The sequence below is a fragment of the Ambystoma mexicanum genome, chromosome 6p (genome assembly GCF_040938575.1).
Source record: "Ambystoma mexicanum isolate Mex_15411 chromosome 6p, UKY_AmexF1_1, whole genome shotgun sequence".
NCBI lineage: Eukaryota > Metazoa > Chordata > Amphibia > Caudata > Ambystomatidae > Ambystoma > Ambystoma mexicanum.
The window spans coordinates 1,519,138,881-1,519,155,352 of NC_090935.1; the positions used below are offsets into that span (position 1 = coordinate 1,519,138,881).

General features: G+C 39.7%; 1 protein-coding gene across 9 annotated transcripts in view; it reads left to right on the forward strand.

Annotated features, from left to right (window-relative positions):
• The window catches only part of NRG1 (neuregulin 1), a 2,309,699-nt gene that overhangs the window by 1,663,502 nt on the left and 629,725 nt on the right, over nt 1-16,472 (forward strand). The gene's annotated exons all lie outside the window — the stretch shown is intronic.

The following is a 16,472-nucleotide window of genomic DNA, read 5'->3' on the forward strand; positions in this document are numbered from 1 at the left end:
AAATACATAGGCTCACACTCTTTCCAGGTAAAAAATGTAATCCCAGAAATCCAGCGAAGTTGCTGGGGGTCTCAAAAAGTAAGGGAAATTAGCATATTTGGAGAATTCTCCTTAACAAGCATTCCTCTGTCTCAACACACATGACAAGAGTCCTAATGTGCTCAGACCTGGGGGAAATGTTAATGATGGTGATGTAGTGGTCTAGGCCATATTTGTGCCGATAAGTATTTTAACTTTGTCATTTTCAAAAGGTTGTTCTGCCACTATCTTTAAAAAGGTAAATGAACATGTATTGCAAGAATCAAGAAAGAAATCAACAGCGCCCACTGAACTCTGTCCTGTTAGGATTACATGGTCAGTGGTGACTCCAACATCAGACCTTTATGATACGCCATGCAGATGGTAAACAAGCTATAGTGATTTCATCAATATGCAACCTTTCGGTGAGTGTGTGTTGGCTATGACATTTTGACAAAAGAAACACAATGACATGGGCATTCAGACCTCACATCAGTGAATTTTCTCCCTTTAAAGGGATAGAGTGTTATCAAAACAACCTTTTATGACTGATCGCAGCGAGGGGTCATGATGCCCATGCCATGTGGTTCCAAAATAATGCAGGTCGAAGCCTATTTTCAAAGCGGTGACCTGTGACTGAGCAGCAAGCTCATAGCTCAAAATGTGCATTTTACCACTTCCACTAGTCACCCTTTCATTCAAGGCGATCAACGAGTGAGTGCCATGAAAGATCACATCTGCAGTCGCCTTAGATTCCTGGAGGATCAGCTAAAAATGTGCATAGACAAGTTTTAAAATGCTGACAATTCATGACCTATAAGAAAATATTTGTTAAGATTAGTTAACTCCACCTTCTATACCGCGATAACCATGATATACCGTCATTTGGCAAGAAGGTTATGATACCGCCATAAAACCAATACTGTGACACCCCTACTGCATATCAGGGCTGATCCCCCACAGGTTTCCCTTCGACGTATTCATAACCGGCCGATACCGGCAATCTGTAAGTAGTAATTGTTCTATATGCCTTGGCATGTGCCGCTTGACCGGCCAGAAAATTCACCACATGAATCACATCTGTTCATACGGGGTGCACTTCCCTCTCCATGCACCAATTCCTCCATTTGCACCATGCCACTCTGTAGGCCTTCCCGGTCCCAGAGGCCCATTATTCTCTGATGAATTCTTCAGCTGTTCCCGAAAGAACTGGCTTGGCCCAGGATCCCCTGAAATCGCCCATGCTATCATGCTATCAGGGTTAGGTTCCCTGCTTGAACCAGTCGGTGAAATTCTCCAGTTAGGCCCAGCACGAAGTCTTGTCTGTAAGGCAGTAGAATTGGACTGTCGTAAAACATTTCCAGTAGGTCTGGGAACCAAGCTTGACCCCTCCAATTGGGTGTCACTAAAATCATTGTCGCTCTTTGTCTCCTGACCTGTGCCACAGCTTGTGCTATCATGGCAAACAGTGGGAATTTGTATTCCGTTGCTGGTCCCCAAACCTGGAGAAAAGCATCCGTCGCTACAGCTTCTGGGTCTCCAGCTGAAATACCTGGAGATCTTCTTGTTCAGCCTTGAAGCGAACAGGTCCATCTGACACGGACCTCTATGACGCATGTTCACCTGGAAGACTGATTCCTCCAGCTGCCAATCGCTGGAGTCTCTCAAGTGTCTGGAGTTCCAGTCTGCAATCTGGTTCTGTTCCCCTGGCAGATGCTCCACCTTTATGCTGACACCTCTCTGGAGACCTAAGTGCCAAAAATCCTTGGCTAGCTTCGCTAGCATTCTGGATCTCATTCCTCCCAGTCGGTTTATGTACCTGACTGACGAGACGTTGTCCATCTTGAGCAGGATCGCACATCTTGTTCTTCTCAAGTCCAACAATGGACTGCAAAAGGCAGTTCTAGACAGTTGATATGGAGGGCTATTTCCTCGCTCGACCATCTCCCCCCGGTCGACTGGTTGCCACACCTGGCTCCCCAGTCCCAGTGACTAGCGTTCTGACTCTATTACCAGATCCGGGGAGGAGCCACATATTGCCTTGCCATTCCATGCTTTCATGTGGTGATGCCACCAGTCTAGCTCTGTCCTCGCTTCCTGAGAAATAGGTACCCTCTGCTCATAGGATAAACCCTTCCTGAGTGGCTCTATCTTCAACCTTTGCATCGTGCTGTAATGCACAGGGCCTGGAAAAATGTCTTGAATCGAAGATGACAGTCGGCCTACCAGTCTGGCTATTTCTCTCAGGGAAATCATTTCCTTTACCATCATATTCTTTATCTCTCTTTTGCTAGAGTTCGCCTTCTCTAGGGGTAAGCTGAGAGTTCCCTGCACTGTTTCTAGAATGAAACCCAAGAATTCCATTGACTGGGCTGGAACTAATTCCGATTCCTCCAGTTGATCAGAAATCCTAGCCGCTGCAATAAGTTTGTCGCTATCTTGGCCTGTTCCACTATTGTTTCCCTGTCCAGGCACATGATGCATATATCGTCCAGGTATATCGTTAATCTGATTCCCTGTTCCCTGAGGTGCCCCACCACTTCATCAGCTTGGTGAAGCACCAAGGGGCTAATGCTAGACCAAAGGGTAAGCTTGTAAATTCCCATTTCTGTCCCTTCCAGAGGAACTGCAATAGCCTCCTCTGACTCTGATGGATTGGTATTGTCAGGTAAGCATCCCTGAGATCTATCCTCGGTAGCCAGTATCCTTTCTGTAAAATGTCCCTCAGTAAATGAATTCCTTCCGTCTTGAAGTGTCTGTATATCAAGTATGAATTCAGTGCTCTGACGTTTATCACTGGCCTGACCTTGTGTTTGCCTTTCACTAGAAACAAATTGCTCACAAATCCCTGTTGGTCTTCTCTGGCCAGACTGATCGCCTTTTTTATTTTTAGCTGTTCTACCACTCTGTCTAGCAGTAACTCGTCTTCCCTGCTGAACCTTATCTGTTTGGGTGGGGATCTGTATTGGTTCTTGCCAGAATATTAGAAAAAGAGAAGACATCTAACGGTTGGGGCACAAGTTATCAGTTGTCGATCAGCTGCAGAAAGAGGAGGAATTATGGAAGTGGAGAGTGTTTATAATGTATTGTGGAACGTGTCTCGACTGGAAGGATCACATGGAGAAACAAACCTATAAAGCACAAACTACATATTCACTCATGTTATCTTGGGATATGTAGTTCATTGTTAGTTTGTTGTTCATACAGTTTTATTTGTTGCCTGCTCGAGAAGTAAAGAGTAGAACTGAGCATAATCAGAGCCTCCGAGTCTTGACATAGAATCCAGAGAATCCAAAACTATTTTCGTATGTGTCGGAGGGGATTCTGTAGAGCTCTATAGAGATCTTTGTTCAGCACCCATAATACCTCTGGCGTAGTACTGAAGCCAAATCAAAAATAAATTGCGATGTGCTGTGCATCCAGAAGACCCACAAAACCTGTGTGTGTGTGCACAGTAGCATACACACACAGGCATTCTATAGTGCTCTCACACTCATGATATCATTGGATCACCTACAATGTGTAGAAGGGCCACAGACTTAAAGCCAGAGGCATTCATCACAATCCTTCTCCTGGCATTGTTACTTCCAAAAATGAAGCAGCAGCATGCAGTGCAGAAACCACTATTGTAGCTCAGGGGGTTAATGCAATTTATTCAGGGTGACCTGTTCATAGAGATTTTTCAAACTTTAATTGTCCTTGGAACTTTTGTGATAATTCAGAATATGTAAAACAAAATGTGAACAACTGTATTCATATATGTTATGCTACATTATTAGGATGTGTATCATGAACAACTGTCATTTGCATGGTCTCCCGTCGCTCTGGCGGATTTTGAAGAGAGTGGGTCAGTGGTTGGGTTGGAGGAGAGGGAAAGGCAAGATGGTAGTGCTTTTGTGTTGCATTTGCAGATCAGATGTACCATGAGCTCTGCTTGCTTGTAAGCTTTCGAGGTGTGAGGTGTAGGCGGCACCCAAGGCTTTGTGGCCAGAGGGCAGCCTAGCGCCTTGAGTGTGGGTGTGTTGGCTGAGTATGTTAGTTGTAGTTAGAGGTGTACGTTTGCATTGTTTGAAATATTGGAAGAGGGTCTTTTTACTTAAGCAATGTGCAAGTTGGTGGTTTGCATTGGAGTTTTGTGAATAAGGTAGAGCGAAATTGAGGGTTAGTTAAAAGCTGGGTGGTGTTTTTTGGGTTCATGTAGGGCTTTCAAGTGATTGGTCTTGCTGTTGGTTGCATCATGAAGAGAGCTGTTTGGCTTGAATGGTTGATGCATGGTGATGTACTGTGTTCAGAACTAGATATTTTGGGAGGCAGGGAAGATGTTCTTTTAGGGGTTTGGAGTGTCTTTTTTGAGGTGTCTTCCAGTTGCTTTAATTTCCTTAGTGCCGTGTGATGTGTTCTAGGCAGAGGTTTGGGTGACACAAATTCTATTCCCTTTGCTTGTGTCTGCGTATGACTATTGAGAATTGTCGTTTTCACTGCTTGATGGGTTTAGGTTGAACCTTTTTGCTCTGTTAAGCATTGTACCGGCTGATTTTGAGACTTTTCGTGATTTTCAGGTGGTTCTTTAGGGTGCGGATTTCCCTTGGTAATGTGTTGCAGAGTTTGGCCACCATAATGAAAAAGAAGGGGCAGGCATGTTTCTCTGCAAAATCATCTGGTTTCTAAAAGTATGTCATGTCTCGATCTTATGTCTCTGGTCGGTTGGTAGAGCGAGATTTTGTTTTGGAGGAATGCTACTCTTTGACCTTCAAGTGCTCTATGGGTGATGCAGAGGGCCTAAAATGTGACCTTTTTCGATTGATAGCCAGTGGAGTGGTCTGAAATAATTTGGAACCCATTCACTGTAATTGATAACTTGACATCATGCTGTCGGGTGAAAACCAGGAAATAGCAGAGACTGATTGCAGCAGGAATAGAATATCAGAAGTGGCTTCATGTCAGCGTCTAATAAATGAAGTTATTGAATTTGAATTTTAAGACATTGGGCTGCATTTATTTATATACATATGCTATATGCATTGCATTGTGCTGACTGCGCATACACTACCAGGCGGACAGAATAACCTAGAATCATAATAATGTGAAGGCACCAAATCCAGCCCACATGCTGGAAATTAAGGTTTGGCCCTAAGGCCCACGGTTCAATCAGTAGGCTACTTAGACGCAAAAAGCAGTATTCACGCCAGAACCCAAAAGGACAATCCCAGTCCTGCTTGCTGTTAGTTTTTAGACTTTTGCTTTGTTTTTGTTTATTGATTTTTATTATTGAATTGTATTAATACTTTAGTATTTTAGTAATATAAGTTAACAGATTCATCAATTGATTAAATTATATAATGTTAACAATGTTTGCGATTAACAGAATTGTACGGAATGTAAGGTAATAAATATCAGAGTCATTTATATCATTCAATACATTTAATATCAATGGGCAAACTGGAGTAAAACAAGACTAACACTGGATGTGAGGAAAAAGGGGGGAAGAAGGTCATATTGAAATTTTGATCAAGCCAACGCTGAGAATTTTTCTTCTAATCTAAACAATTGAGATATTGAACAAATCTATTAAACTCATGAGTTATTTGTGTAAAAAACATAACATTTTTCAATTCAATGTATAGAGCACATAAAAGTCCACCATAATGTATAAGATAGTTTGCTGGAGTCTTTCCAATTGGAGGTAATAATATGAAAAGCAATCCAAATAAAAAAGATTAAACATAATATTTTTCATGTACGGATTAACAATAGGACCAGTGATTAAGTTACAAAGTGTGAGTAGTTCTTGAAAAGGAAAAATGATTTGCAGACCATTAAACATTTTTGTCCAAAAGGAATGAAAACATTGTCATAATCACATCGAGGGTTCATAGCCTAGATTCAGGATTTCAGGCCAGGCGGGATTCTTTGTATAGATCAGTAGGTTTTAGGTGGGCGTTAGCTTGGCACACTTGGCATTCTCACAATTCACTGCATTAAATAACCATAGACTTCCATAGGGATTCAGTAGTTATTCCATACACATAAGATGGCCGCCCAGTGGGTAATGGACAAGTTTCAGTAGAGAGCTAGACCTTGAACATTGAGGGCTACTTAAGCCCCGCCTGCGCAGTAATGCACGCTTTGCGTTTGGTCCGCTGAAAGTGGTGAAACCCTGCCATCGCTTCTGGTCACATAACCTGCGAAATCAAAGAAAAAAGATATTAATAATTGAATAGCTCACAGAATATCAATTGACTACAGACAATAATTACCTGACTGAAGTTTTCCTCCACCGCAGTCTTCCCATAGAAGAATTTTCTTCTGTCACAGTTCCTCTTCAGTCATCAGTCTTCGTTCGCAGCCGCAGCAATTTTCTGAGGTTTGTTCTCTGTATCCGAAGACCTGCAAAACAAAGGTACCTTAGTTAAGAAACGAACATTACAGATTTAAGAGTGAAGATAAATTCCAATGCGTTTTGGTGCCTGAAGCTCCATAGAGTTTTTTCCTCACAGTTGTTAACTGCGCTTCGCAGTAGGAGGTTGTAGTTTTCTCAGACAACACGAACTTACGCAGTGCAGTGTTTTCTCTTCCTGAATACATGCGCATACTTACTTCAGTCAAAACACTGTCAGGATACCGAAGATCCCTTCATTGTTTTGCATGCTTCATTCATAGCAAGTGTGCCAACTTACCAAAAGAAAAGGCTTTCATATTCTTTTTTCTGAAACTCCGACATCTTCTGTTAAATCCTTTTCCGCTGAGCATCTGCAAAAAAGGAAAGAAGAAATAATTAGTCAGTAAGAGAGCTCTCTCCAACTTAGAAGAAATGCTTATTCCTCAGATACATCAGTTTTTTCTGTCAAGAGACTCATTTACATTTGAAGACACTTGCCTCAGAGGCTTCCTGAGTTCAACAGCATCTCAGTATTCAGAACCTCGACACCAATGAGCCCCTGCATGAAAGCAGGATGGAGAGCTCCCTAAACACAAAACACTGGTGAGGAGAGTTGGGTCTTAGAAATAGAGGGAGTCATTTTCTGGGTGAAAGATAGACATAGAGTTCTAGTAGTTTCACCATACTTATCATTTACAGCACCTCCTTTCTTATTACTTCTCCTTCCTGGCAGGAAAAAAACCCTACAAGCATCACTATAGCAGATCAACAGGCTCGGGGATCATTACTCTCCTGTGGAGTCCAGGTAAGCGTTACACACATTTACAATCAAAAATCGAATGTAGAAAAGTCAGCATTAGGAGTTTGGCATGACCAAAAATTATTAGAAGAAGTATTTGATATTTTAGCAATTCTTGAAGGTGTTAGAAAAGCATGGTGCAGAAAGAAGAAATTAGTTTGGGTTTGGTTGGCAGCAACAGAGGTAGAATAGTACTGTTTCTAAATGTTGGTCCAGGTATCAGAGGAGAGCTGAGTTCCAATCTGATTCCCATATTCTAACAATAATGGCATTGGATACATTTCTGTCACTTGATTCATTTAAGAAGGAATATAGTTTTGCAGCTTTAGTGGAGGGTTTGAGCAGTGAGGTAAGTATGTGTGAAGGAGATTTTTGAATTAAAGTTCAAATTGATTTGTAGATGGATTGATAAGAGAACGATGATGGGTAAAATCAGAAATGAGAACATTATATTGAAATGGAATTTCTACAAAATTCTGCAATAACTTACTAATTTGATTAATACCAGAGGAGTACCATCTATTAAATGGTAGGGTCCGATTTAATTAAAATGATTTTATTGAACCAAAAACTATGCTGGCTGTATCATTTGGGATAACAAATGAATTGGGAGTTTGTTCCAAATGGTTTTGAAAAAAATTAAAAGAGAGAACAATCTTAATATTTGGCAAAGAGAAGGAAATTGGGGAGCTTGAGTGAAGAAATTAAATTAGCTCCAATATTAATTCAGATGGGAGCATCCAATAAATGATTTTCATAATTAAGAAACCTGATCATCTGTTTAAGAATAAAGGCATTGTGATATAGCATAAAGTCTGAACATTTTACACTAGCAACATGGTTGGGAAGTTTAAGTGTATTCATTCTAGGTGTTTTATGATTCTATAGAAATTTCATAAGCAATTTTAGGACTAAGCATCATTTGATCGAATCTAAACCTCCACACCAGGACAAAGATAATATCTGGAAATCCTATCTTTAACTTTATCACGCTTAAGCTTAGTGTTTAGAGTAATGGTTGTCTGTGTATCTTTAGAGAGATGTAAGCCAAGCTGTTTAATAGAGGAAGATTGCCAGGTCATTCCAAATAAAGGAGTATTAGTTAAAGTTCATGCATTGATAAGTGGCACAACTTTGGATTTGTCAAGATTTAGTTTGTACCTGGATACAAAAGAAAATGAATTAATGGTAGAGATTACATTTTGAATGGACGAGGCTGGATTAGATAATTAGAGTAAAAAATCGTCTGCATATGCGGACAGTTTAACTTCTACATTGCCTAAAATAATTCATGCAATATTAGTATTTTTGCTAATATTCTGCATAAGAGGTTCAAGGGCTAAATTAAAAAGTACCAGCGATAGAGGGCAGCCTTGACGCGTACCCCTAGTGATGAAGAAAGAGCAGGATAAAGAGCTGTTTATAAGAATTCTAGTAGATGGCGTAGAATAAAGAATTCAAACAAGCTTCATAAAATTAGGAGGAAGACCATGCATTTTCAAGGATTCAAACATAAACATCTAGAAAACTCGAGTATTAGAAGCGGCAAAGCAAACCTTGATAAACCCAGATTGATCAATATGAATACGTTTGGGGCGATGAATCTTAAGTCTTTTGGCCAAAATGTTTGCATACATTTTTTTATCTGAATTGATGAGGGAAATTGGTCTATAATTTTTAACAGATGAGGATTGTTTGTTGGGCATTGGGTATTTTGTGGAGATTTGGGGCCTGACGGTATTTTATTACCGCCGAAAAATAACTTAGCAATAATCACTCTTTGTATTCAGATTTGGCCATGTGCAACAATAATACAATGGACATGCATTATTTCAGCACCCAGACCTGCATATTTGGTATACGTGGTTGGTGGTATTTTGGTGAGCATAATTCCCTTGTTTTATTTGTGGCCCCAATGTCCAGAATCCCTTATCTTTGCTTAGATTTTTCGTGTGATCACTAGAGAGACCTCAGACCTGCATTCTAGGAATACCACATTTCCAGTGATAGTGTTGGTGTGCCACCATGGGCGAACTCACTGACTTATTTACGACAGAGAGCTATATGTGGTAGTCTTGTGGTAATTTCCACTACCTTATATACGGTAGGGAGCTATGTTCAGAGAGTCTCTCTTCCCGTTGGCTCATGTACCTCCAACAAGCTATGCTACAGTCACTCACAATTATTCATACTGATTCTGACATGCACACATCTGTCTTAAAATGACCATTGCACTGTTTAAAAATCTCCCCACATCATCGGCATTGTAATGGTAAATAGAAAATAAAACACCCGTCTGTTTTCAAATATTTTCTGTATTATAAAAGCTGCATTTAGACACGATCTCATTCTTTACAGAAATAAATAAAATGGTACAGTCAAAGCATTGTCTATGACACACTGCAAAGAGCGTGGCGGAGAACAGAACTCAAATTGCAACATTGGTATTTGATTAAGACACGCACAGGAATCCTACACTGACTGCATATTACCGTACACACTCAGCTCCCACACTTCTCATTACCTTATCTTTTTAGTTGTTCTCTTTGTGAATGTGGCTCTCTTGGATTAACTCCAGCAAAAAGGAACGCTTGCCTTCTCAAGCCGGGGTCATTGCCTGGAATTCTCAGCTTTTTCAGATAGGAATGCCTCAGCCAGTGGAAAGGTTTTTCTTTCAGCTCTCCCCAATCTCGACTGCAGCAGGACACAGGAATCTGCATTCAGTCAGGACCCCACAGCCAGGTCTTCTCCCCAGTAGTGCAGAAAGATGTCTGCCTGTCTTTTTCCCTGATACTGCCCACTAAAACTTTCCTCTCAGCCCTCTGTATGACGTGTCCCAATGAAATCCATCATCTCTCATCCTCCTACTCTTCAACAATAGCTTCGCTTATACATTTGCAATTGTTGCAAATCTGACTTCCTTCTTCCTGCAGTTACTGTGCACAAAAACACGGAGAATCAGGCAGAGAAGAGAAGAGAAAAAAAATCTGCACACACATTTAAATGGTTTTCAGAGTATGCCTAATTCTGCAGTGGAGAACACATTTTATTAGTGGGTTATATTAAATAAGGTTTTATTAGTCAGGTTAATTGTTAATAGGTTAGCTGTTAATTTTCAAATGTGTCTCTAGCAATATAGGCATTTCAGGTGAAAAATAGTGTGCATTTTTAAATGAGCACGTGTGCTTTTAACTGTAAAAATAGATTTGCATCTTATATGTTAAAATCGTTTTTGACTGAATAGCCTGTCTTTCCTTGTTAATCTGGTAACCCATATAGCAATGCACCGCACCCTTGTGGTGGTGCTGCAAAAAAATGGTGCTACTTGTGCAGTATTGCTGTACTCTGTACTGTAACACGCCAAATATCCTTACATATACCCTCCTTTTTTTTTTAGAACTTGGCTATAATCCAAGCCAATTCCTAAAAACAACTTGTTCTATTTTTTTTTACAATATAGCAATCCAACAAAATGAATATTCATGTGCATCAATGAAAATTTGCAATCAACATTTCATCTGAGTCCATCAGTTCATAAAATGTTCCACATTTGCCTTCTCAGTGGAAGTGGCATTACTTTAAGTTTAAATTTTCCAAGTCAATTAAAAACAATTAAATAAAACAACTAACTAAAACAAATAAGTAATAAAACAAATTAAAATAAATAATTAAAATAATAAATACGTGGAACTTCATATGCCGGAACTTTTGTTTTGCCTCTTTTGGTATGTCCCGACCAGCGATGTTATTCGGTTCATTCGAGTACTCTTTCATCTTGGCAATCTTGAATCCACAGTAGTCATCTCTTTTGGCATTCCGGTTATTTTGTCTTCACCTCCACCTGGAGGCAGGCATCTTTTGGTCTTCATCCAGGGGACTCCAGGACTCCATCGTCTCCCGTGGCCTCTGATCCCGGAACCTCCGACCAAATAATGTTAATTGTCTAAATCAAAATAGAAAATAAACAGATTAAGTACATAGCACAATACTAACTTCATCCTTTTGCCAAAAATAAAACATGCTTGGTAAAAATATTTCGTTTTTTTTTTCTTTCTTCTGAAATTAAACACAAGTTAAAAGAAAACAAACACATATAAAACAGCATTCAATATTTAATACACTTTCTCTCTGCACACCAACCATGAGCTTCCATTATATGTGCATTTATTTATTTATTTATTTATTTATTTATATTTATTTTATATTATATTTTACATATACTACAGTGTTTATGTGCCATCATAACAATCAACTTTTTAACTTCTTTGTCACTGCCTCCCGATTGTACCCATTTATTTTCTCTTTTTGTGTTCAAGTGATTTTATCTGTTTCTACATGCTCAAGCCGCCTAATCTCATGTCTGGGATGGCATGGTTTGATTTGATTTACATGGACAAACTGCTCTATTGCTGTTTCACCTTCATTTTTCAAAATTTTATACACTACAGGAGAAACCTTATCTATAATTCGAAATGGCCCCTGCCAGGCTGCTAGAAATTTAGAATTTTTCTGTTTACTTTTTCCAAAATGAAACTTGTACACCTGATCCCCTACACTGTATTCCTTTACTGATGTCTTTTTATCATAATATGACTTTGCACTGTCAGCAGCTCTTTCCAGATTTCTCTGCACAAAAGCAAATGCATGTTGCAAATGCCTCCTCAGTTCATCAATATATTCATGAACTGTGGATGCACTCACTAGAGTTTGCTCATGTGTTCTGTATAGTAGGTGTTGTGGTAACACCATTTTCCTACCTGTTAAGACCTCATGGGGGCTAACACCTGTTGCTTTGGCAGGAGTCGACCTGATTGCCATCAAAACCAATGGTAAACGCAAATCCCAGCTGGAACCTGCTTCTGCCACAAATTTCTTTAAAATATCCACAACAGACCTATTGCTTCTTTCAACTGTACCTGAAGACGCCGCCCGATATGCGATATGTAGTTTCCTTCTCACACCTAGTATTTGCCATACCTTGCTCATTAGAGTACTTGTGAAATGACTTCCTCTGTCTGACTCAATTCTTTGCGGCAACCCAAACCTTGAGAACACACGGTTCACCAGCAATGTGGCTGCTGTTTGCGCACTACAATCTGGTGCAGGAATGCACTCAATCCACTTTGACATCAAACATACCATACTCAAAATATAACGGTGTCCCCTGCTCGATCTTTTTAAAGGACCTACATAGTCTATTTGCAAATCTGACCATGGGAGAGTTAGGCCTCTTTTCATCAATGGTGCTCTATGCATTGGTGAAGCAGGTTTAAATTGGGCGCATACTAGACATCCTCTAGTATATAATTCCACATCTTGGGACATATGTGGCCAGTAAGCATAATCTTTTAGTATTTCTAATGTTTTTTGTGAACCTCTATGGCCTGCAGTTATGGCATCGTGTGCATGGTGTAGCATTAGTCCTCTGAATGAAAGGGGTACTACCCACTGTATCTGCCCTGTTATGGACTCTCTAATCATGAGCCCATCCTGTAATCTAATTCGTGTTTTGTTCTTTAATAACACCCTCAACTCTTCTTTTCCCATACAATCATTTTCTGTTAAAGGATTTTGTTCAGGATCTATCAAATGATTATAATAGATTCCCAAAATTTGATCATTCTTTTGTGCCTCAATCAAATCTTGGTCTGGCGTGTCATGACTCCACTGCACCACCGGTTGATCTACCTCCTTTGGTGCTTTAGAACGTGTGACTGCATCAATTTGTATTTCACCCATTAAATAATCAATAGGTAGCAATTCTCCCATCACAGCCCCAATCTTAGCCAGATGGTCTGCCTTATCATTTCCCTCCTTATCCTCTCCTGGTGTTTTTAAATGCCCACGAATTTTTCTCCAGTATATTGTTAAATTATTTTCTGACACCAATTTGTCTACGGCTTGTATCATTTTTCCATGTTTAAGTGGCTTTTTGTTGTATGTAACCATGCCTCTTGCTTTCCAACCAGGCAAATACTCCACAAAGCTATTCCGTGCATAGTCAGAATCAGTCACCAGGACAATTTCACTGAACTTTTTATCAACTGCAGTAGCAATTGCTTTATAAATGGCTGCCAATTCCGCCACCTGACTGCTCCTATCTCCAATCCTCATCCCTATACTGGGAACTCCTTCACATTTCAACCAGACATTTCCTATTCCTGCCACTAACTGTTTATTACTGTCATTTTCAATGTGAAAAGCACAACCATCCACATATACAGTTGGCAAATCCTTGCATGTTTTTTCATCAAAAGCTTTGTGTGGTGATTGTTCAAATTCCTGTAAACTAGCTTCCACTTCCATTTCATTTGGTATTTGTTCAGCTGCACAGTCATGTAAGTCAGCTAACCCTTGAGCAATTGGGCTCTTTTTATTTTGTCCATATCTTACTTCTACGGGAAAACCTTGTAATGCCAGCGTCCATGAAGTGATTCTGGATTGCGCTAGATTGCCTGATCTAATTCTTTTACTCTCTAAAAATTGCAAAGGTTGATGATTTGTTTCAATAATCACCTTTTCTCCCTGAACAATGGGGCGAAAATGTTGTAGCGCCCACACAGTGGTTAATAGGGCCTTCTCACATTCATTAAATTTCATTTCAACTTGGGAAAATGCCTTACTTGCATATGCAATGGTTTTGTGATTCAAATCGTGTTTTTGTGATAACACTGCTGACATACAATGTTCAGAAAAGCCTATTTCTATAAAGAAATCCCTGTCCTTTATGGGGTATGCTAAACATGGTGCCTTTACAAGACATTCCTTCAATCTAGCCACTGCATCAGACTGCTCTCTTTCCCATCTCCAGGGAGTATTTAGTTTAAGCAGTTTAGTCAATGGTTGAGTGATTTCTGCATAATTCTCAATGAACTTTCTGTTATAGCCTGTCATCCCTAATAAACTTTTTACTCCTTTCACATTTTTAGGATCTTTTAATCTTTGTATGGCCTCTATTTTCTTCCTTTGTGGATTTAGCCCATGTTCAGTCACTTCATGCCCTAGAAAGTTCACTTTTTTCTTGCACCATTGTGCTTTTTGCAAAGATACTTTGGCGCCTGCTTTCTGCAATTGGCCAAGCACATGTCTTATTTCATCAAAATGGCTTTTAAGGTTTTCATTTTTTATCAGGACATCATCCACATAAACTATTGTTCCTCTTTCCGCTGCATCCGGCATGGCCTTTCTCAAAAATATGCCAAATTCACTCCCACTATTGATGTACCCGAACGGAGCTCTAAGCCAGGCATATTGAGTCCTGTCAAATGTAAAGGAAAATAAGTGTTGTATCTCCTCTGCCAATGGCACACACCAATATCCAGAGGTGAGATCTAATGTGGTAAATACCTTTGAACCATGTATCTGAGCTAGGCCCTGATCAATGAATGGTAGTGGCCATCTAGATACTGGTACTCTTTTATTTAACTCTCTTAAGTCTGCACACAGCCGCCATTGACCATTTGGCTTTAACACACCTAAAATAGGCGTATTGGATGTGCTATGAATGGGCCTGATTATTCCCCGTGATTCCAAATTTTTAATAATCTCTGCCAATGATTCTAAACATGCCAGCGGTAGTCTATACTGGCGTACAAACACTGGATTTCTGCTACAACCTTCTGGTAGTGTGGCCACATGTAAATCAGTTAAACCACAATCATAAGCATCTTTTGCAAATACATCCTTAAACTCCATAAATATTTCCCTCAGGTCGTCTCGATCCTCATCGCTGTCACATGCATCCGCTAAGGAGATCTGCTCTTCTACCATTCTGGAAAATTCTGGAAACTCTTCTGGTAAAGGAATCTCAGCGCTTTCCTCTAACTGTGTGGCTGTGTCTTTTTGTAGAGCTGCCACTTTTAAATATTTTGGCATATCAGCTTCCACTTCAATGGGCTGATTTCCTGTTTCATTTTCATTTAAATTAAATATTATGCAATCCTCTTGATGGCAGCACACTGTCTCATTTGAATCATAAGGATACACAGAATGAATTTTAAATATTCCTTTGGGCTGAGAGTCCAGGTGTTCTGGCAACTCGCCCTTGGCATCTACATATTTTTCAGGAATATTCCCAATCACCATGTTATTTAAATCTGCCGTATAATGTGATTTTTGTATGGCCATTCCTAATGGGGAGTTTTCCTCTAAATGAATATCCTGACAACCTTTATTATTTACCATGATTTTTACAGATCCCTCACCAATGTCTACCAATGGAATGTATTCATAATCCAGGCCTTGCTGTTTTATGGATTCATTCAGGCATACAAATGCATCAGAGCCTTTCATCTGCTGTCCATTTTTGCATTTCAGTGTTATTGCAAACTGTTTTGTAAATGCAGGAACAATAGTATTTTTCCTCATTTGTAATTCGACTGCATAAGGAACTAGTTGTGCACAATGATAAGCCCTTCTTTTGTCTTCAAATTCAGGTGCCGGACCACCTAGGCGTGACCATATTTTTTGATTAAGGAAATCTAACACCATACACATTCTGTGCATGATGTCATTGCCCATGTAAAATTCATTTTGTGCTCCACTCACAATCCATACATTATGGTAAATTATTTTCTGCCCAATGCTAATTTTAAGCATGCATCTGCCTGCAATTCGGTTTTCAAAGTCTGGACTGTCCAACCCAGAAACATATTGGTTTTTAATCCTAAATTTCGGGATTTCTTCCCTCTCCATAATTTTTTGCAACAATTTCTCATTAATGAAACTCCTTTCATGTTCAAGCGCTAAAGTGGCTTTTATTGTTTTAAGATAATCATTTATACCAACGTGAACCCATGGTTGCTCATCTTCCATGTGTATTTCTGCCAGAGTGGTAATGTGTTTTTCTGAATCTGTTTTAGGAACAATATTCTGTTTGCATGTATTCTCTTTTAAGTAAAAACGTAATGTGTGCTCATCTATAGCAGTCTGCCAATCTTTCCTTGGGTCCAAGTATATTTGTACAGGTAGTTTTTCATTGTCGCTCTGATCTTTGTCTTGACACATTAATATAACAGTGACACTAGGTATGCAGCTATTCTGGAGATATACCTCCACAGCATCATTTGTTTTGGCAACGGTGTGACATTCATTTATATTGCTGTTTTGTGATTTTAGTTTCTTAGGCCTCAATGGTTTTTTGGTTAAGGACCACAGCACTCCATTCACCCCATCTATGAGAGGAGACAATCTTTTCAGGCAATCTGTCCCCATCAGAAATGGAATTTCACAAATAGATGTGATCAATACCTCTTGTTTCATTCTGTGCTTTCCTAT